The following is a 24,107-nucleotide window of genomic DNA, read 5'->3' as shown; positions in this document are numbered from 1 at the left end:
AAAATCCCTAAAAAAAGGTAAAAGCCCACCTGGTGACCTTCGCCAACACTTTTTATTTCCGATTTTATCCGAAATTTTTTTCTACATTCATAGTACAGACCATGAGTGAGCATCTGAAACAAATTTGACATCTATCGGCAATCCGGATCAATTTTTAGAGCGATTTACTTTTTGCCTTTCTTACTAAAGAAAGGTATAGGTTTTACTTTAAGGCTGGACGTCATTTTCATCTTCGTGAATATGTCGATTCAGCATGAATTTTAATCGGAAAAATCGTCAAAAAATCACACTGCATCGATATTCGACGCTTCGTCGCCAAGTCGACAAGTTGTCAAGTTGAGCTTCAAACACTGGCGCAAGAATGCTGGCGCATCTATTTTGTGGCTCGACTTATACTCGTTTTGTAGTAGCTTGTCTACCGATGTTTCCTACTACGTGTAAGATATCGTAGCTTTTCGTTTTCTTTTGCCCTATGCGTTTTTGCATAACTGTCCAATGTTTATGCAAAAACTTTTGTGACATAGGACATTCATCCGGCTACAATCAATTTGTTTCCCGTGCGCTCCTAAAATCGCCTAAATGTAGACTTCATTTGTCGTAAGTTTATTTAACAGGGTTCATTGGATTCCAATAGGAGCTTTCTAAGCTTTTCATCGTTTATATCGTTTTCAAAGTTTTCAATGCTGGTGACGCCAATGGCTTTCTACTTAAGGTAGTCGCGATTTAGTGTGTAGAAGCTGAATGGCGAGCTTCTCTGCACCGTGCGACACACGCGGTTCACTTGTAGGGGAAATATACCCATTTTAATTACTCTAAGCCGTTCGACCAATTATCATCACTTTTGCCGTTTTCCGCTATTAAATCAACTTTTTCAAGTGCATCAACAATGGAGAGTTGTTTGCTCACTTTTATTAGAGCTATTTATTACTTTGGACCAGTCATGAGCAAAGTGCTGATAGGCCGATAATATAAATAGGCTGAAAAAGGGAATCAGTGCGTGGCCGAATGGTTACGCTGTCCGCTTTGTAAGCGGATGATTCTGGGTTCGATTCCCATCTGCTCCAACCTTCCATCGGATGAGGAAGTAAAATGTCGGTCCCGGCCTTGGTTGTTAGGCCGTTAAGTCATTCCAGGTGTTAGGAGTCGTCTCCATGCCATAAGTACAAACAACACACCAAACCAAGCCTACTCCGGTGAAATCGCTGGCGGCGGTTGGACTCGCAATCCAAAGGTCGTCAGTTCAAACACTGGGGTGGAAGGTTCCTTGGAGTAAAAAGAGGTTTGGGTGTTCTCCCCATTCAAGCCTTCGGACTCCTAGGTTCGAGCAGAAACTTGCAATAGAGACCACAAAAGACCCGGGGGTCGTTAATGTGGATGGTTTGATTTTTTTGAAAAAGGGAATAGTTCCCCTACCTCGGTTTTTCTTTACGCCTGCTTTGTTCGGTACGATGGTACGATGAACCAAAATACCAACACACAAAAGGGCTCGACCGAAGCTAGAAAACCAAAGCCGCGGTGTGCGTTGTCACTGACGCATGGGAAGTTTGCTATGCTCGCGTTTGTCATAAACTCTTGTTTGATTAAGAATATGTACGATTACAAATATTCTTTTGGTGAAAATTGAGTTTTTAATTTCTTTTCAAAAGCATATCATTTATAATACTTTGCTTTCATCATTAGACTTTCTTTTTTTCTGACGTTATAAATAAACAAAGTCGTTGTTATGAATTTAAAGAAGAAGTTCTACTATTGTTATATTCTTTAGTAAGAAAGGCTCTATCTCACCCCAGGTGGGATTAAATCGGGTTTTTTTTTCGTAAAAACGATCAAATTTTAAGTTAAATATTATCATTTAATCTAAAAATGAAAGAAACGGTCAAACATATTCTAATCTGATGAATCTAAGTGATAACAGTTCAATTGTTAGCAAATTAACATGTTGTTTTATGCATTGTTCCTCTTGCCCCACTAGTTGAGTAGAACGTGAGGAAATCAAAAAATTTAAAATCCTTTTTTTACATTACAAAACCGGATTTTTTATAAACTTGTTCTATCAAAGTCTTAGTCAAGACCTGGAAAAAGATGATTATGAAAAAATCCGACAGATTTGTAATGTTTTTAGTGTGTTATAAAGAGCATATCCTTAGCTTGTTACACCTGCCTCACTTTCCCCTACATATTAGGTGATGATGATGGCATGCATTTGACACAGATTTTTATACAAAATTTCATGAATCAAAATAATATGATTTATCTATGACAAAGTAATTTTAAATATTATGGTGGAAGCAAACTTTAAGTAGCATTAATTCAAACAATTATGATCAACATTAAGATATTATTGCTTAAGTTAAACCGAAAAAAACGATTAGAATCATTGATTGGAAAAAAATACTATTCTATACTATCCGTACGTTTTTCGTTTCAAACAAAAAAATGGAAACACTTTTTTAGTTTTTGAAAATATTGAAATAAAAAATAAATTGTAAAAATTACCAAAAAAATTAAGTAATTTCTGTTTAGGCTTATTCAAATATGTTTTTATGGAATCTGCCACTTCAAAAATCTGAATCGATCTGATTTAAAAAAAATTAGTGTTTTTGCGCATGTCGCTTCAAAAAATCCAGTTTTTATTTTCAAAAAAAACATATTTCGGAAACGTACGGTTCGACATCATAATTTTTAAGATATATGTTATGTGAAATTTTTCGAGGAATCCGCAAAAATATTTTCAGACATAGGCTCTTTCGTCCAGAGACGGTTAAAACTCCATTATAAATTTTCATACGACTTTTTCAAATATTTGGCTTTTTTTCGGATCTCAAATTATTTTTCCTTGAAAGGCAAACTAATCACCTTTCATGGCTGTCAAAGACAGCAAAAATCGGCTGAAATGGCACGGAGTTATGATTTTTTGAAAAATGTGGTTTTTGCGAAAATTGACGAAAATTGCCGTTTTTGGGACCACCCTAGCGCGGTGTAGGTCACATTAACGGCCAAACAAAAAATATAGGTCTAATTATTTCGACTAACCAGATAACTTTTTAGTCCTATCGGAGAGCTATTTTTTGCGGTTTAGGCTCTTTTTTAATATAATTTTTAAGAACTTGATTTTTTTTATTTATTCAGATGTTTTTTCGATATTAACATTTTAAACACAATTTTTGATTTGCAATATTATTTTGGCTGCATGTTATTTGATATTCTGGATAAGCCAAGAAAAAGCCTGGTATTTAAAATGGATTTGAGTGCAAATTGTAATTTGAATTGGGAGTTGTTATTGGAGTTAGAGTCGGAGTATGTGAAGTCGGGTCTTTTTCGAAAGCCGGAGATGGAACGGAATTGTTACAAGCCGAAGTAACTGGGGAAGTCACCCGACTCTAAAGCCCTTGTTAGTTTTATGGATGAGAGCGCTTATATGTAGAGGTGACATGATACTATGAGTGTGCTAATCAAGATGTCAAATCAGGGCTCCATTTGAGCACAAAGAGAAAGGTTTAAAAAAGTTATTATTTACAACAGTTTCATAAGTTTTGCGAATCTTGAATTAAAAATGTTAAAAATACTAAACAGAAATCTCTCCAAAAGAAGCCATGTTCTTGGCTGTAATTTTACAAAGTCAAGTGATACTTAGTACAACGGCTAGTTTCAATAACAGGGTAAACGACGTCATATTCAACTAAACATGTGACTCAACGCATCCCAAGTCCCAGAATCAGTCACAAGACCATAAGACACACGATCGCGACGATCACCCATCTAGCATTGCTTGAGCAAACAAAAACAAGAAAAGAAGAAACCCGCACAGCGAAATGTAAATATTTACACATCAAAACCATTCTGGGCGTGCTCCGCGCACCGAGTTGACACACTTTCGCTGCATGTGGTCAACATAGTTCTGGTGCCACCGACTGTCGCATGGTTCTGGATCCATCACCTTGCCTCCTTTGTTGTCCCAAAAAAGAGCAAAATCAAAGTGCGCAATTAAAACCGTCACCGAGTCGTTGACAGCCGACGAGTTTCGAAACTCAGACCGCAGGTGGCGACGCCGCGGCAGGCGCCAATGATGGAGAGATTTCGATGCCATCCTGAAAAATAAGAAAAAAGTGGTTCCAAATTCCAGTAGCTCGGTTCGGTTGTTGTTATCTTGCTCGGTTATAAATTGTCCAAATATTTTACCGCAGCAAAATGGACTGGGTTAGGTGTCCACTGCGTTTCACTTTCCGACTTCAGACAAGATGGACCGTAATGGGACTTGGCCCGGGTGTTATCGAATTTAGGCCCTAATGGGATGTGTGTTTTTGTTTTCATTTGGAGTGGGATTGTGTCAAATGGGTGCGATACGTTTCGTTCTCCAAATGACACGTATTTCTAATTTCGGTAACAGATATGGGTTGGAGAAAAGAAGATAGAACTAAATTTGGGTCAGTTGGACTAGTTGGGTATGGTTGGTAATTTGTTAAGTCTTTTGATGGGCTTCATGTTTAAATTACTTGTCCTCAGAAAATTTCACTTCGGATAATCGAAATGTAAATTCTTGTTGGAAATTTCTAAAATCAGGCTTGAAATTTGAATTTAAGTTTTTGCCCTATGGATAAAACTGACACATCAGAAATATGTAAACACATGAACAAATTTAACAAATATATATTTTAATCCGTAAAAATTACCGTGCTCCCAAATAATACCCACCGTACCACTCAATTTGCACCCAAATGGTTTCAATAACACGTAATACCGATAAGGAAGAAGGGGAAAAAACCCGGCACCGGAACCGTTCCGTATAACCTGTTCGCCCGATTACGGCGCCTAATCCAGGTCATTAATACTCTTCTAATGTTATTCCGCGCTAAACGCTCCGGGAATAAAAGTTTTAAAAATTGCTCCCTCAATTTTTCAGTTCAACCAAGTTGCCAACAGTTGCGCGAACAGAACAGGGATAAATTAGTCTGATTAATTTTAATCGGTTTACCACTCTCCACAGCTAAGTCCTGCGTTGACTGCTTCCAGCTGGTTCCGAAGTTCCTGGCTGGTCAGAGGATCGTTAGCGATGCGTAACACGCTTGCTATCAATGAAGTGCGTCCACAAAAGTCGTCACACACAACCGAATACCCGTTTAGGGACGATCCCCTACCGCCACAAAACTATTTGCTCACGCTAAGTGCTTCGGTTTTGAACTCGCGGACTGTACCCTCATCGTCGTCGTGACCGAAGGGTAATTATACGTGTCTGGGCTTCCGTTTTTAGAACTGGCGCTTCGCAAAAGGTCCAATTGTCCATCCTGGACAGTTAAGAGGGGGAGAGTCAGTTATTCAAGTGTGCTCGTGGTTCCTCCCTCACTCTTCAGTAACAGCACACTACACATTTTCCCGTTTTCCTTGACCATATGGTGTTTATGAATTTGATTCAATTTCTATAAGCGCGTCCTCTTTGAAGAAGAACATGGGCGTAGGAAATTTAAAATTACAAATAATAAGCACATCAAAAATCCTATTTGTTGTTAAACTTTTTATCACAACAAGTGTATCATAAAATAGAAACATTCAGGGTAAAATTTTCAAAAAAACTAAAATAAAATTTGATTAAAAATGTTTATTGAGAAATATTTTTGAAGATTAAAAAAAAGAAAATGACGTTTTAGAAATTTTACTATGTCACCTAATTAGTTCATATTTTTTAACTTGCATCCACAATGTCAAACAAAGGAACTATTGTCAAATTTGCTATTCTGAACATTTAATATTAAAATAAGGCTGAATATTTGAGAATGTTTGAAATTGGTGATGTCAGTTTTTTATAGTCTGCAATATTGCTACTTTTAAGAAGAGGAAATATCACCATAGCAATATTTTAAATGGAAAATCTAACGAATAGTTTTTGATATAAGAAATAAACTAAGAAAATATGGAAATCTTCTTAACATTCTAGTTATGGGTATGTTTCCATTATAAAGTATTATATAAACGACAATAAAATATTATTTGAATATTTTAACCGAAACGTTAATTTCTTTTTTTGTTATATAGCTTATTTTTGGATTTTTTGATCTTATTTTAAATGCAAGTAATTATATATATTTTATATGAATTTAAATTGTAATTTGGTTGAAATTCGCGATAATTTGTTTTCATTGTAAAAAATAAATGATTTATTCCGCGTGTTGCAGACCTGCAATGCTATGCTCTGCTAGCATGATTTTAATTTGATTTAATCATATTTTCAAACTTTATTTTGTTAAACATTGCTCCGGAGCTAAATTTTAACACCATTATGCATTGTGGTGCAAAAAATATCTTTTGTGTTTCCTTAAAAATATCAATATTAATTTGAAAATAAATTCACATTATTGTAACTTAAAATTGAGTGATAAAAATGAAATAAAACGGACAATTTTATTGAAAATGTTTTTTTTTTTTCAGTCCACGGCGCCTTTGCGAAGCATCAATTTGGAGCCCCTCCCAAATTTACAAGCATTTTGATAAATTGATTTTAATTTTCAATTATTGCTTCAATGAGTTTTGATTTTATAATTGCATTTGGAGACCTTATGGTTAAATTCAGAAACTCAGTTATTTTATGTTATATTTTTCAAATAATATGAGATAGGTTGAATTGAAAATTATTGTAGGAATTAAGTTGGCAGAATATTTTCTCAGATTTCATAAAATCGATTATTATATCAGCGTAGTTTTTTTTAAATGTATTTTTCATATAAATGCTCAGAATGCTCAATCATTATAAATTTTGCTATAACTTGTTAACAAATTTGATTATTTTCAAGCCTACTTAATTTGATCTGATCTAGTTTTAATTTAATTGTATGAACAAAGAACTTTCCCAGATTTGTAAAATAGTTAGCTGATTTGGCTTTGGATTTCATTTCGGTGTAAATATAAGTCGATGCCCATGTGCTCTCTTGTTCTATCTAGATAAGAATTCCAGCAAGCTTAGCACAAAAGAGCACCCCGGCATCGAAGTGTGGCAGAGCCACATTTCGTCAAAATCAATTAAAGATCATTCAAAATCCAGCGCAATTCATGATGAAACTTATTTTAATGATAATATTATGAGCATAACATTTGGTAAAAAAAAATTAAGCTAAGGCATTTTTATTAATTTTTAGCGATTTTCCCATACGATGCTTGAGAGTATTTTGCAGAATTTAATTTTTTAATTATTTATGTTTTGCAGTTTTTTTCATCGGATTTTTTTATTTATTTTTTATTCGTTAAATTAAATTGTATATTCTAGTAAATAATTTTTTGCACAAAGCAAACCTATTTTCAACCTAAAATATTAATATAAAATATATTTTTTTGCTTAAATTTAAAAAGATAACAACACCGGTTAAGCTAAAACTAAAAAAATATGTTCAGAACAGCTTATGTGCTCTAATAATATTGGTCTTATTGGTAAAAAATTATTTAAAAATTTTGGAAAAGCGCATGTAAATTTTAATGCACGAAGTTGCTTAAAGGGGGAAATTGTGCTGAAAATATTTCATAAGCCACTTTTTAAAACTCGAGAATATCCAAATTTCAAAAGAAAGGTATCAACTTTAGCTTTTGCACCCAGATTTCTGTTACAGACATTTTAGTATCTTCAAAACTACGGGAACTATCGATATATTTTTTTATTCATCCCCTAAATTACTGTCTTAATAGTTATTTACAACAAAGTTTGACTATTTTTACAATCAGATTCTTGCAGGATTGGGTCCGTAAGTTTGACAATTGTGGAATAAGAAGAAAACAACTTCCTTCGTTGCTGTGCATCTTTAAATATTGAAAATCGATTAAATTCGGATCATTATATATTTTCATTTCAACACTACACAGCAAAAATAAAGTAGAATTAAGGAATGTTGAAATTTTGGTAGGTTGAATATTACTTCTTTTTTTGAGTAATATTATCAAAAAAAATGTGTAAAAATGTGAACCTGATGAATATTCACCAGAAACTGATGAAAATTCATCATTTTCTGATGTAATAATACACATTTTTTGAGACAAAAAAGGAAAAAATGGCAAAATGGCAAATAAATTTTGACGGTTTTTTTTAATGAGTGTTCCTTTTTTTATGGATCTTTTTATAAATACCTTCAACTATTTCGAAGAAACGAATTAGGTCTGCAAATTAGTTATCAAAACACATATTTTTATTTTTTTAAATAGATTTTTTATATGAACGGTAGGGTGCCCAGAAAAAAATACCCCAGAAGAAGAAAACTGCATTTTGGGTTATTTTAAGCATCTGTGCTAATTTTGAGCGAATTTGATAAAGATTAACCCATTACCTACCTGAGGCTGAATCTGGTGAAAAAAATATGCAAAAATGACTTTCAAAACGCTTATTACTTGGCTTGAATTTTCCAAAAAAGTGTTCACGTGGTTTTTGGATAATCCCTTTGCAAAACTTTTGATAGAAACTTGCTTGATGACTACCGACTGAGCTGTTTATCACTCAATTTCAGATGAAAACTCCAGTTAGGAGCTGTATTCGAACGCCAAAATGCTGATATGCCTATATTAGGTGCACGTAGAACTACATGAAAATTCCATTTCACCCCACCTTGCTCAGACGCCCATGGCTCATCTCATAAAGCATAACCCCGAACTCGAAAGGAACCAACGTTGGCGTCCTCGGATATGATAATGCATTTATAATAAAAGCACCGGCGGTGGACTACGACCCCGACTCCTGAACCCAAGTCCCTTTTTCCGTGCAGCAGGACTTCCTCCTCCTCCCTCCCCCCTCAAAAAGCCACTTGATACCTCTTCCTCGGTACAACTAGCAGCATAATTGAGGGTGTTGGCGGGTGTTATCGAGAGCAGCAGGAGGAGGAGGAGGAGTACGAGGACAACCTTTTTGAACACGTGCATTTTTCCGTCCTCGCCGCGCGCGATATTTGCGTTCAAGTCGGTGCTCGGAATGTCGTCGAGCGCTGAACTATGCTTCGGGGGGTTTTTTTTATGCATGGGGTGGATCTGCGTGGACCTGCACGGGGAACGGGGGAAACGCAGCCGGATGGTTTTCGGTGTCATATTAGTCATCGTAATAACGCGCTACTGCATGCTGAGGAAGAGGGTGACTTTGAATAACTTTTTGGTTGGATGTGTAAAGTTATCATATTAAAATGTTTACAGAATTTAGAGAATCTTGCACAGTTTGGGTGTTTGCTAAATTAAAATCAAATTGCTAGAATACTTTTTTCAAAGTCGATATAACAAACAAAGTCACCCCAGCGAACGGTTAGCGCCCAAGCTGCATATCCCAGGGATGACGAATTAACTTGGTACCATTACCATAGGAAGTACAGCAATCGCGTCAAGTTTCGATACAAACTCGCACGCGTGATAGTGGTGAAGAGCAGGACAGAGGTAACAACAACAGAAAAGAAGCTAAAATAAAAAGCAACAACTTGATGTTGTTTTTACGTAAGAAGTTTGGACGTTGGGTGGTGGTTTGGCGCGTAAGTAAGAGAACAAAATAAATAATAATTGGTTTGTTGGAGGGACGATGACAGCGACGATGCTCTACTTTGAGTGTTGGTCGACAAGTGCGAGAATCGGTCCCCACTTGGTGACTAAATAAAGCAAAATTGTGTGTGTGTGAATTGAGACGGTTGATTGACACATTTTGGGGATTTAGATCAGAATTTGAGGACTTTGACCAGATGTGAGGGATCTGGGATATAGATATAGAAAATAATATGATTCACATATTAATTTTGTCAATTTTGATGTTTTTTTTTAATTTATTGATTTGTTAATTTGTTAATTTGTTAATTTGTTAATTTGTTAATTTGTTAATTTGTTAATTTGTTAATTTGTTAATTTGTTAATTTGTTAATTTGTTAATTTGTTAATTTGTTAATTGGTTAATTTGTTAATTTGTTAATTGGTTAATTTGTTAATTTGTTAATTTGTTAATTTGTTAATTTGTTAATTTGTTAATTTGTTAATTTGTTAATTTGTTAATTTGTTAATTTGTTAATTTGTTAATTTGTTAATTTGTTAATTTGTTAATTTGTTAATTTGTTAATTTGTTAATTTGTTAATTTGTTAATTTGTTAATTTGTTAATTTGTTAATTTGTTAATTTGTTAATTTGTTAATTTGTTAATTTGTTAATTTGTTAATTTGTTAATTTGTTAATTTGTTAATTTGTTAATTTGTTAATTTGTTAATTTGTTAATTTGTTAATTTGTTAATTTGTTAATTTGTTAATTTGTTAATTTGTTAATTTGTTAATTTGTTAATTTGTTAATTTGTTAATTTGTTAATTTGTTAATTTGTTAATTTGTTAATTTGTTAATTTGTTAATTTGTTAATTTGTTAATTTGTTAATTTGTTAATTTGTTAATTTGTTAATTTGTTAATTTGTTAATTTGTTAATTTGTTAATTTGTTAATTTGTTAATTTGTTAATTTGTTAATTTGTTAATTTGTTAATTTGTTAATTTGTTAATTTGTTAATTTGTTAATTTGTTAATTTGTTAATTTGTTAATTTGTTAATTTGTTAATTTGTTAATTTGTTAATTTGTTAATTTGTTAATTTGTTAATTTGTTAATTTGTTAATTTGTTAATTTGTTAATTTGTTAATTTGTTAATTTGTTAATTTGTTAATTTGTTAATTTGTTAATTTGTTAATTTGTTAATTTGTTAATTTGTTAATTTGTTAATTTGTTAATTTGTTAATTTGTTAATTTGTTAATTTGTTAATTTGTTAATTTGTTAATTTGTTAATTTGTTAATTTGTTAATTTGTTAATTTGTTAATTTGTTAATTTGTTAATTTGTTAATTTGTTAATTTGTTAATTTGTTAATTTGTTAATTTGTTAATTTGTTAATTTGTTAATTTGTTAATTTGTTAATTTGTTAATTTGTTAATTTGTTAATTTGTTAATTTGTTAATTTGTTAATTTGTTAATTTGTTAATTTGTTAATTTGTTAATTTGTTAATTTGTTAATTTGTTAATTTGTTAATTTGTTAATTTGTTAATTTGTTAATTTGTTAATTTGTTAATTTGTTAATTTGTTAATTTGTTAATTTGTTAATTTGTTAATTTGTTAATTTGTTAATTTGTTAATTTGTTAATTTGTTAATTTGTTAATTTGTTAATTTGTTAATTTGTTAATTTGTTAATTTGTTAATTTGTTAATTTGTTAATTTGTTAATTTGTTAATTTGTTAATTTGTTAATTTGTTAATTTGTTAATTTGTTAATTTGTTAATTTGTTAATTTGTTAATTTGTTAATTTGTTAATTTGTTAATTTGTTAATTTGTTAATTTGTTAATTTGTTAATTTGTTAATTTGTTAATTTGTTAATTTGTTAATTTGTTAATTTGTTAATTTGTTAATTTGTTAATTTGTTAATTTGTTAATTTGTTAATTTGTTAATTTGTTAATTTGTTAATTTGTTAATTTGTTAATTTGTTAATTTGTTAATTTGTTAATTTGTTAATTTGTTAATTTGTTAATTTGTTAATTTGTTAATTTGTTAATTTGTTAATTTGTTAATTTGTTAATTTGTTAATTTGTTAATTTGTTAATTTGTTAATTTGTTAATTTGTTAATTTGTTAATTTGTTAATTTGTTAATTTGTTAATTTGTTAATTTGTTAATTTGTTAATTTGTTAATTTGTTAATTTGTTAATTTGTTAATTTGTTAATTTGTTAATTTGTTAATTTGTTAATTTGTTAATTTGTTAATTTGTTAATTTGTTAATTTGTTAATTTGTTAATTTGTTAATTTGTTAATTTGTTTATTTGTTAATTTGTTAATTTGTTAATTTGTTAATTTGTTAATTTGTTAATTTGTTAATTTGTTTATTTGTTAATTTGTTAATTTGTTAATTTGTTAATTTGTTTATTTGTTAATTTGTTAATTTGTTAATTTGTTAATTTGTTAATTTGTTAATTTGTTAATTTGTTAATTTGTTAATTTGTTAATTTGTTAATTTGTTAATTTGTTAATTTGTTAATTTGTTAATTTGTTAATTTGTTAATTTGTTAATTTGTTAATTTGTTAATTTGTTAATTTGTTAATTTGTTAATTTGTTAATTTGTTAATTTGTTAATTTGTTAATTTGTTAATTTGTTAATTTGTTAATTTGTTAATTTGTTAATTTGTTAATTTGTTAATTTGTTAATTTGTTAATTTGTTAATTTGTTAATTTGTTAATTTGTTAATTTGTTAATTTGTTAATTTGTTAATTTGTTAATTTGTTAATTTGTTAATTTGTTAATTTGTTAATTTGTTAATTTGTTAATTTGTTAATTTGTTAATTTGTTAATTTGTTAATTTGTTAATTTGTTAATTTGTTAATTTGTTAATTTGTTAATTTGTTAATTTGTTAATTTGTTAATTTGTTAATTTGTTAATTTGTTAATTTGTTAATTTGTTAATTTGTTAATTTGTTAATTTGTTAATTTGTTAATTTGTTAATTTGTTAATTTGTTAATTTGTTAATTTGTTAATTTGTTAATTTGTTAATTTGTTAATTTGTTAATTTGTTAATTTGTTAATTTGTTAATTTGTTAATTTGTTAATTTGTTAATTTGTTAATTTGTTAATTTGTTAATTTGTTAATTTGTTAATTTGTTAATTTGTTAATTTGTTAATTTGTTAATTTGTTAATTTGTTAATTTGTTAATTTGTTAATTTGTTAATTTGTTAATTTGTTAATTTGTTAATTTGTTAATTTGTTAATTTGTTAATTTGTTAATTTGTTAATTTGTTAATTTGTTAATTTGTTAATTTGTTAATTTGTTAATTTGTTAATTTGTTAATTTGTTAATTTGTTAATTTGTTAATTTGTTAATTTGTTAATTTGTTAATTTGTTAATTTGTTAATTTGTTAATTTGTTAATTTGTTAATTTGTTAATTTGTTAATTTGTTAATTTGTTTATTTGTTAATTTGTTAATTTGTTAATTTGTTAATTTGTTAATTTGTTAATTTGTTAATTTGTTAATTTGTTAATTTGTTAATTTGTTAATTTGTTAATTTGTTAATTTGTTAATTTGTTAATTTGTTAATTTGTTAATTTGTTAATTTGTTAATTTGTTAATTTGTTAATTTGTTAATTTGTTAATTTGTTAATTTGTTAATTTGTTAATTTGTTAATTTGTTAATTTGTTAATTTGTTAATTTGTTAATTTGTTAATTTGTTAATTTGTTAATTTGTTAATTTGTTAATTTGTTAATTTGTTAATTTGTTAATTTGTTAATTTGTTAATTTGTTAATTTGTTAATTTGTTAATTTGTTAATTTGTTAATTTGTTAATTTGTTAATTTGTTAATTTGTTAATTTGTTAATTTGTTAATTTGTTAATTTGTTAATTTGTTAATTTGTTAATTTGTTAATTTGTTAATTTGTTAATTTGTTAATTTGTTAATTTGTTAATTTGTTAATTTGTTAATTTGTTAATTTGTTAATTTGTTAATTTGTTAATTTGTTAATTTGTTAATTTGTTAATTTGTTAATTTGTTAATTTGTTAATTTGTTAATTTGTTAATTTGTTAATTTGTTAATTTGTTAATTTGTTAATTTGTTAATTTGTTAATTTGTTAATTTGTTAATTTGTTAATTTGTTAATCTGTTAATTTGTTAATTTGTTAATTTGTTAGGTCAGAAAACTAGTTATCAAAACACAAATTTTTATTTTTTCAATAGATTTTTTGTATGGACAGTAGGGTGCCCAGAAAAAATACCCCAGAAGAAGAAAACTGCTTTTTGGCTCAATTTTGAGCGAATTTGATAAATATGAACGCATTAATAGGCTGAATCTAGTGAAAAAATATGTTCATACAAAAATCACTTTTTAAAACGCTAGTAAATTTTCAGGATCAAATTGTAAAGCTTTGTCTGTTCGGCCATGTTGTAGAGAATTGAATTTCTTATGGTAATCTCAATTTACAGACCACTTGCTGATAGAATCATTGAAATTTTAGTTTACCTGAGCGTGAAGTTTGTATGGGAAAAATCGAAAAAATGTATAAAGAAATTAATTTTCAATGATTCTATCAGCAGATGGTCTCTAAAGGGAGATTCTCATAAAAAATTCAATTGGAGTAAATATTGACCAGTTTTGAACATATTCCCTTCCAATTGGACAGTTGTTAACATTATATAAAGATTTCATAAAGAACTTATGAAACAAAACGACTTCTTTATCTAATAGAAATGATTTTGAAACTCAAACTGTCGGATAGTCATTTTCACCCTATTTTTTTGCTTAAAAATCTTCTACCTTTTAATCGAATTGACCAAATCTAGAGCGTCCAATTTCCCAGGGTTACAAAATTCCCGGGAAACGGGAAATTTTCAACAAATTTCCCGGGAAATCCCGGGAATTCCCGGGAAATTTAGAATTTATCGAAAATTATTCTGATCCCGCTTATGATCGATATTTTGCAACAGAATTGTATAGAACAGCAACTTTAATGGTCAAAATGATTGTGAGTATAAATTAATGGCTTGACTATATACTTGTAAACAATCATGCAACTTTGAGAAAATATATAAGATTTCTAATTTTTGATGCTGTGTTTCAAAAATTATTAGTATAGTTCAAAACAATTTTTTGATGAGAAGTAATTTTTTATCGAAGTATTTGGACAGTAAAAATCTATGCTCTACAACACTAAAATTGCTTTTAAATTTGTATCGGTGACCATAGAGTTGAAATGAAAAAAAAATCATGCAGAAATATTGTTTTTCATGGCAAATAACTTATTCCAGAACAAGAATTTTTAACTTGTGATTTAATAGATAATCATTAAATTTGCCTTGAAAATCTAATTTCTAGCGCTATTTAACGCTATTTATTTAATTAATGCACGTGCTTCATAAAATTATAACTTCAAACCGTAATTTTTCAAATACTTTTAAACAAATCCTTCTCGAACAACCCTTTTTGAAAAAAAAAATAATTATGTCAATTCAATTTTCATCCAATTTTGTCTAGGTAAACACAAATGTTAAACAAATCTCAATTTTTATCTCGTTCGGAAGAGGCTAATATCTTATTTTCAAATGATATAATAAAAAAACGTTACTTAATCCACCCTAGGGTGGTTGGTGCCTTCCTCACATTTAAAGGGTGCTGTCCAAAAAAGACACAAAAGGGCGGTGTTTTTCAGTGTTTTATCAATTTGACTCATTATTCATACCACTAGATTGGGTAGTCAGAGCTTCATATTGCAGGGCACTTAGGTGCTTACACCTTATGATTGGGTAGTCAGATCTCCAATCTAATTCGTGCCCGTTGAAAAGGTATTTTGATTACCTATCCAACGACAGGTCGCATGAGAGATCCGGACAACGTTTTCATCAAAATATCTGAGATCCGGCCTCCAAAAAGTGCATAAATAACACTTAAGTGCTTATAACTTTTGATAGGGTTGTCAGATCTTCAATTTCTTGGACGCATTGGACAGGTCTTTTGATGACCTATCCAACGACAATGCGCATGAGAGATCCGGACAACGCTTTCATCAAAATATCTGAGATCCGGCCTCCAAAAAGTGCATAAATAACACTTAAGTGCTTATAACTTTTGATAGGGTTGTCAGATCTTCAATGTCTTGGACGCATTGGACAGGTCTTTTGATGACCTATCCAACGACAGGTTGCATGAGAGATCCGGACAACGTTTTCATCAAAATATCTGAGATCCGGCCTCCAAAAAGTGCATAAATAACACTTAAGTGCTTATAACTTTTGATAGGGTTGTCAGTTCTTCAATGTCTTGGATGCATTGGACAGGTCTTTTGATGACCTATCCAACGACAGGTCGCATGAGAGATCCGGACAACGTTTTATTCAAAATATCTGAGATCCGGCCTCCAAAAAGTGCATAAATAACACTTAAGTGCTTATAACTTTTGATAGGGTTGTCAGATCTTCAATTTCTTGGACGCATTGGACAAGTCTTTTGATGACCTATCCAACGACAATGCGCATGAGAGATCCGGACAACGCTTTCATCAAAATATCTGAGATCCGGCCTCCAAAAAGTGCATAAATAACACTTAAGTGCTTATAACTTTTGATAGGGTTGTCAGATCTTCAATGTCTTGGACGCATTGGACAGGTCTTTTGATGACCTATCCAACGACAGGTTGCATGAGAGATCCGGACAACGTTTTCATCAAAATATCTGAGATCCGGCCTCCAAAAAGTGCATAAATAACACTTAAGTGCTTATAACTTTTGATAGGGTTGTCAGATCTTCAATGTCTTGGACGCGTTGGAAAGGTCTTTCAAATACCTTTCTAAAAATGTATAGCATGACGGGGTTTCTTACAAAAACCACCCTTTTTACAATCTTCCGGACTTTAGTCAAAATCGTTTTTTTAGCATAACTTTTGAAGTACTTAACTAAACTTCATAATTTTCAATAGGGACTTATGGGACCCCAAGACGGATCGAATGAGACCAAAACGGTCCAAATCGGTTTAGCCAGTCTCAAGATAATCGAGTGCATATTTTTTGGTGCACAGACCCACATCCCTACACACACACACACACACACAGACATTTGCTCAGAATTTGATTCTGAGTCGATATGTATACGTGAAGGTGGGTCTAGGAGGTCAAATTAAGAAGTTCGTTTTTCGAGTGATTTTATAGCATTTCCTCAGTAAAGTGAGGAAGGCAAAAACCGTTAGAATAGGTTGTCGAAAATAAAATAGTAAATATTCATTCCATAATAGCGTATTTTTTGTTGCCCAACATATAAGCAAACAATATTCCTAGTTGTGAATGCTTCAGAAATAAATATTATCTGAATTAAACCTTGACATGAAATTTACAGACAAGCTTATTAGTTGAATAAAATCAAGTTTGATTCTCTAATTATTATTTTTTGTATAATTTCAAAACATAGATGCCAAAAAGGTAGGAAAATGTATACTTCCGCTTGTATTTCGGGAATTCCCTGGAAATTTACAAATTTCCCGGGAAACGGGAAATATTTTTTTCCGGGAAATCCCGGGAATTCCCGGGAAATTTTTTCCCGGGACGGGAAATTGGACGCTCTAACCAAATCAGATGCTCAAGGTTCCAAAATGTTTAATTTAATTTAAATTGTTAATTTGTTAATTTGTTAATTTGTTAATTTGTTAATTTGTTAATTTGTTAATTTGTTAATTTGTTAATTTGTTAATTTGTTAATTTGTTAATTTGTTAATTTGTTAATTTGTTAATTTGTTAATTTGTTAATTTGTTAATTTGTTAATTTGTTAATTTGTTAATTTGTTAATTTGTTAATTTGTTAATTTGTTAATTTGTTAATTTGTTAATTTGTTAATTTGTTAATTTGTTAATTTGTTAATTTGTTAATTTGTTAATTTGTTAATTTGTTAATTTGTTAATTTGTTAATTTGTTAATTTGTTAATTTGTTAATTTGTTAATTTGTTAATTTGTTAATTTGTTAATTTGTTAATTTGTTAATTTGTTAATTTGTTAATTTGTTAATTTGTTAATTTGTTAATTTGTTAATTTGTTAATTTGTTAATTTGTTAATTTGTTAATTTGTTAATTTGTTAATTTGTTAATTTGTTAATTTGTTAATTTGTTAATTTGTTAATTTGTTAATTTGTTAATTTGTTAATTTGTTAATTTGTTAATTTGTTAATTTGTTAATTTGTTAATTTGTTAATTTGTTAATTTGTTAATTTGTTAATTTGTTAATTTGTTAATTTGTTAATTTGTTAATTTGTTAATTTGTTAATTTGTTAATTTGTTAATTTGTGAATTTGTTAATTTGTTAATTTGTTAATTTGTTAATTTGTTAATTTGTTAATTTGTTAATTTGTTAATTTGTTAATTTGTTAATTTGTTAATTTGTTAATTTGTTAATTTGTTAATTTGTTAATTTGTTAATTTGTTAATTTGTTAATTTGTTAATTTGTTAATTTGTTAATTTGTTAATTTGTTAATTTGTTAATTTGTTAATTTGTTAATTTGTTAATTTGTTAATTTGTTAATTTGTTAATTTGTTAATTTGTTAATTTGTTAATTTGTTAATTTGTTAATTTGTTAATTTGTTAATTTGTTAATTTGTTAATTTGTTAATTTGTTAATTTGTTAATTTGTTAATTTGTTAATTTGTTAATTTGTTAATTTGTTAATTTGTTAATTTGTTAATTTGTTAATTTGTTAATTTGTTAATTTGTTAATTTGTTAATTTGTTAATTTGTTAATTTGTTAATTTGTTAATTTGTTAATTTGTTAATTTGTTTGTTGGGGACCTGGTTGCCTTCGATAAGTGGTCCGTGGTTCCGTTGGTAGGTCCCAACATAGACCGATGGTAGATTGGGCGCAGATCCATCTGCGCACACACACACTGGTTGAGGAGGTCCACTTAGTCCGCGGGAACGACTCCCCGGGCTTCCGGGTGACGGTTTTGTGGTCACCGCATAAAATAAAACACGCGAAATACCGTAAACTACACGAATTCTAACAAGAACGTTTATTTCTAGGACTGTACAAGTAATTTACAATCGCCGCGCCGCGGGCGCGACGGTCACCCCGTGACCTTTCCCCTTTGGGGACCTTTTTCCAACTTGAGTTTGGTTCTAATTTGTACGATCGCTGAACCTAGTGCGATGTTTTCATCTTCGGCTAGAGAGAAAGTTCTAGGAGAAAGTTCTCTCCGCTCTGTCTACCTAAACCCTCAACAAATGACCCCCGGTCATTGATGATCGTTTGAGTTTGGTCCAATGGAAGTCAACCTGACTCTCCAACATTCTCACCCACCCTGAAATTCCCCGAATTTCTGAACCTAAAAGCATCACATGATGCTCAAGAGTGTGGGAGTGAATGGTACAAACATGTGTCCTAATTGGTGTTGTTTGTGTTAAAAGCCCAACCAAAACATGAGCTTGTGTGTCCTAAAAGTGTTCGTAGTCATAAATTCTTCCTATTTTGTAATCTTTGCTTGGTCAATGTTTCGCTTTTTACCCTAACCCGACGATCAGATCGTCCATCCAAATTTTGTCAGAAGTTGTTTTCGTGAGCAAACGATGCCTATCGTGCCTCACCCACCATCGGAGATCGCAGCGTAGATGTGTGTTGGTGCTGATCAGCTGTTCGATTGCTGCCTGAAGAAAGCGCAAAAAACCTTGCGAGCCGATCCCCATGACCAGCCTAATCCCTTTTATATTCCACCACCGAGTCGTACGTCCGTGTACGTTCACAGCTGATTCGTGCGATCGTGTGCATTGCCGCTGCTATTGTTGTAGATGTGCTTGCGATCTCCTTGCCGGACCAAAACCGCAACACATTCATCCTTTACCACCACCAACTGCGACATTTGACCTTGATCACAGCTGATCGATTTGAACCTCGTTGCGCTCCGACCCCTAGACCCTGCCTAGAGTAGCGCGTGTAGAGTGCTGCTGCCCGTAGCCGTCCGTGGCTACAGTAGCACGTCGATGTAGAAGTACACCAAACGATCGCAACCGATGCCAGCTCCGTGTGGCTGTATGCGCTGACCCTGCCAGCGTGATTGTGTGTACCGTACTGTTGTCTTTTGGTCCAAACAACAGTAACCCTGCCGTCGATTCCGAATTCGATGCGAGTTTGTTGGTAGGGTATTTGTCCCTTGTTTGGACCTCCATATGATTGAACTCCGAAGCACGCGTCCTTGGCGCTTCGCAGATCGTGATCCTCCTTGAATTGGCAGCAGTGTTCCAACTGCCGGCCGTCCTTGATTCCGTTCAGCTTCCCCAAGGTGTGCATCCTCGACACCCCCAAAGCTTGAACACGTAGTGAGATCGGCTGTGTTCCAACTGCCGACACAGGTTACGCTGCACATGGCAAAGTCCCGTTGATGCTGCGCTGAGGTGTGGGTTTGTGAATGGTTGATATTCCAGAAGTTTGCAGTGCTTCCCCGACTGCACAATTGGGTTGAGACCATAACCCGTACTCCATTCCTCCGCAGTCTGTCCACGACTGCACCCGAATCCATGAATGGTGCGGATCGTGTATCGGCGTAAGCGACATCCGACGACCCACACGCTGACTTGCACCTGCTCGTCAAGTTTCCCATCGCGACGATAACCATCGTCGTCAATCAATACCGTTAGCCGACGTCCCGATGACGTCACGTAAGATGATGATTTGTCCCGAACGATGTGTGTAGATGACCGCCAGCACCACTACCACCAGTTGGCAGTGGTCAACTCCGAAGTGTTGTATGCGTTCCAGCAATGTATTGGTTGACCGTGCAGTGACATGTAAGAGGATTAAGGTTTTTAGGGTGTAGCGACCGATGTCCGGCTTCGGCGGACATATACTTTTGAGTGTGTTTACCCTAAGAAACCTAAAGTTGAGCAGCCTCTTCATGATGTGTGGTCGTTCTTGGATGATTTCCGATCGGTTACACCGTCCAACCGATCGCCGTTGTTGCATGCCGAATCAGATCTCGCTCCGTGGAGATCAAAGTTGATCGCGTGCCGGTATCAGCAACCCTGACGATGACGACTCACATCTACGAGCTCGATCGCCGGTCGTCCAGCAGTGTGAGTTGGTGTGAATTCCTTTTGTTCTCCCAACGAACCGTCGCTCGTCTTGCGTTTGCTAGCTGTCCGGTGCTGGCCCCGATTGTTTGCTGAACTGTAGTGGTTGGAATGAGACACCACGATGATCCCTGTTTGTACTGCCGTCGTCTCGCTCACAGTGACGACACCATGACGTCACGTTGTGTGTAGACAGCATCCGTTTTCGCCAGCTCGAGTGTGAGCGATCGTCCCAGAGGCGTTCTGCGTGGTCGGTTGACGATCACGATGACTCAGCGCCGAAAGTGAGTTGTTGGTGTTGGTGTGGTATCACAGCAAGGAATAGAAAATGTTGTGTAATACTCCGCAGTAGAGTCCAAGCCTCGGCGACATATACCGTTCTATTATATTTACCTGGATAAGAAGGTTTCGCTCCAAACGGTACGTGTTGTGTTCCCTGAAGCTGCGTTGGTGAAGTGAAGTGTCCAAACGTGTTGCCACAGACACGTTGGTGAATCTCGTGACGTGTCACAAGTGCAGCTCCGGAAGGTGGATTAGCTAAGTTGTGCTGGTTGCTCCTCTGCAACAGCTGATTGTTGACGTCATCCTGACGTCACGGATTGTGATGGTGTTCACCCTGGACAGCGACACTTGGCGACCGTTCGCCGATCGTTGATGACGTCGTAACGTTGAGTCCGTGTTGGTGATATGACGACCGATTACGTCACGTCTCCTCATCGGTAGCAGACGATGGCAATCCTTGCAGCCACCGACCATCGATGGTTAATTGAAGTTGATTGATGTTGATGGATGTTCGCGACCGGGATAGTGCAACCGTGCACCAGAAGTTGAGCTTTCCGTTCCGTGCCGACGACGAAGTGATATGTAGCGGGTGTGTGGCTCAGCAGTGTTGGTTCGAGAAGAGATTTTGGTGGTGTTAGCGAGTGATTGTGCTCGGCTTCGGCCGACATATACCGATGTTTGTGAATATTTACCTATATGGAAACAGGTGTGTCCTCGTAATCGGTAGCATGTCCAGAAGCCAGTGTTGCCTAACTCCATCATCCCGAGAGCAGACCAGCATGAGTGGCCTGCTTCCAGCCAAGAACGAACTGCGTGAGTAGCCGTACCCGTGTCCAGCGAGCGCGATGTGTTGCTTGGCGAGTTGGAAGTCTGTTCGCTCGCGATTTGTTGATTAATTCCAGGCCGCTGTGCACACCGTGCACTCCATTTGTAATTCGTGAAGAAAGGTTCTGCTGGACAATGACCTTTGTCCAGCCCAGCCAAGTTGAAATGGCGCTATCCATCCAGCGCGCAAAATGGCGTGAAGTCCAACTCCAGGTAGTACGAACCGATTTGCGTGTCCAAGTCCTTCAACCAGTGTCCTCCGGTGGTTCCCCAACATCCGGTTCGAAGGACCATTATGTTGGGGACCTGGTTGCCTTCGATAAGTGGTCCGTGGTTCCGTTGGTAGGTCCCAACATAGACCGATGGTAGATTGGGCGCAGATCCATCTGCGCACACACACACTGGTTGAGGAGGTCCAATTAGTCCGCGGGAACGACTCCCCGGGCTTCCGGGTGACGGTTTCGTGGTCACCGCAATAAATAAAACACGCGAATTACCGTAAACTACACGAATTCTAACAAGAACGTTTATTTCTAGGACTGTACAAGTAATTTACAATCGCCGCGCCGCGGGCGCGACGGTCACCCCGTGACCTTTCCCCTTTGGGGACCTTTTTCCAACTTGAGTTTGGTTCTAATTTGTACGATCGCTGAACCTAGTACGATGTTTTCATCTTCGGCTAGAGAGAAAGTTCTAGGAGAAAGTTCTCTCCGCTCTGTCTACCTAAACCCTCAACAAATGACCCCCGGTCATTGATGATCGTTTGAGTTTGGTCCAATGGAAGTCAACCTGACTCTCCAACATTGTTAATTTGTTAATTTGTTAATTTGTTAATTTGTTAATTTGTAATTTTTTTCAATAATTCACAAATATGTATGACAATACAAAATTGAAAAAAAAATTGAACAGATTAGAAAGATTGAACAAATTTAACAATTTGAACAAATTGAAATTTGAATTTCGTTATTGAATGGTCAAGATATGATTGTTTGTTAACAAAAGATGACTTTCGATATTTTGCATGAATTTTTAAACTTTTGCTCTGTCTTCGATTTATAAAAAAAAGATTTTAAAAGGCATTCTTTAACAACTACTTCAATAATTCTCATTCTCATTCGTATTAATCCACCATTTCAACGCAATTCTTCCCTTTGCAACTTCACACACTTCTACTTTGACTGTGATTGATGAAATTACCTCCACAAACATCGCAGAGGCCACAACCTTAAAAAAGGGACAACCTGCCGTCAGCAAACCGTCGAAAACAAAATCGCTTTGCATAAATTATTTGAGGAAAAATTCCCCTGCACCTCTCCTCATTCCTCATTGTGGACGGATAATAAAATTAACTAAGAAACGGGCCCTGCCGACGTTGAATTTGAGCGGGGAAATTGCGCGGGAAAATCTGTCGATGCCATAAAACACCAGAAACCAGAAGAAGAAGAAGCCTTGGGAGTTTGGGGTTGATTTGAAATATGCAAATTAAGATGAGTCCACCGTGGTGGTGCAATAAAAGAAGCAGAAGCTGGAAAAAGTTTCACCAGAATGAAAATCGAGAGAGACTTTTGACGCGGAAGAAGTGGAACCTTGATGAACGGTCTGTTTAGGGGGAAGAGGCCAGGGATGATGGAACGACTTATCTTTCGTTTATCGTGGCGGCTTGTTTTACAACGTGGATCAAATTTTATGGCATTAGCTTGGTCTAGCGTTTGGAGGGGGAGGCTGATGCTATCACGAAAAGAGTGCTAACGCTTAGTTAGGAGGTGGTTCGGGGGGAGGGTCGAGGTTTTCCAGATTGATGTTGGCAACTAATTGAAGTGGGGGACTTGGACAGATAAATGGTGGCAGCCAATGTGATTGATACGGTGCGGCGATAGGGTTTGTAATTGGGAAAAATTGAGAAAAATTCAAGAAATTTAAAAAAGCAATTCCATTTGATATCAAAAGGATCAATTAAACAGTTGTTTCATAAAATAACTCAATTTTACACTAAGGGACTATCCATAAACCACGTGGACACTTTTTTGGGAATCTCAAGCCCCCTCCCCCTTCGTGGACAATTGCCCATACAAAAAAATCTTTGTTGTATGGAGAGTGGACAATCGCTTAACACCCCCCCCCCCCTAAAGTGTCCACGTGGTTTATGGATGGTCCCTAAGCGCAAATTCTACATTACATAGGGAAAATCGATGCACCGTTTTTTTGTTTTGATTCGTTTCTAACCAAAATAAATAAGAAGAATCAAAACGTTTCAAGCAGGTTTCACAAAAAATGTGAACATAAAAATACATAAATATTACATAAGTGAACATAACTTGAAACAAGGTTGCCTGATTTTGGCAAGGTTTTCAAGCTTTTAAACTTGTTAAACAACGCATGAAACTCAAAACATTATACAACACAACCTATTCCTCCACCTCTCATTGCTTAGCATTTGCTCTTTCCTTTTTTTCATTCTCTAA

The sequence above is a fragment of the Culex pipiens genome, chromosome 1 (assembly GCF_016801865.2).
Source record: "Culex pipiens pallens isolate TS chromosome 1, TS_CPP_V2, whole genome shotgun sequence".
NCBI classification, from domain to species: domain Eukaryota; kingdom Metazoa; phylum Arthropoda; class Insecta; order Diptera; family Culicidae; genus Culex; species Culex pipiens.
The sequence above is the reverse complement of the archived record's forward strand: the minus strand, read 5'-3'. Positions refer to the sequence as shown.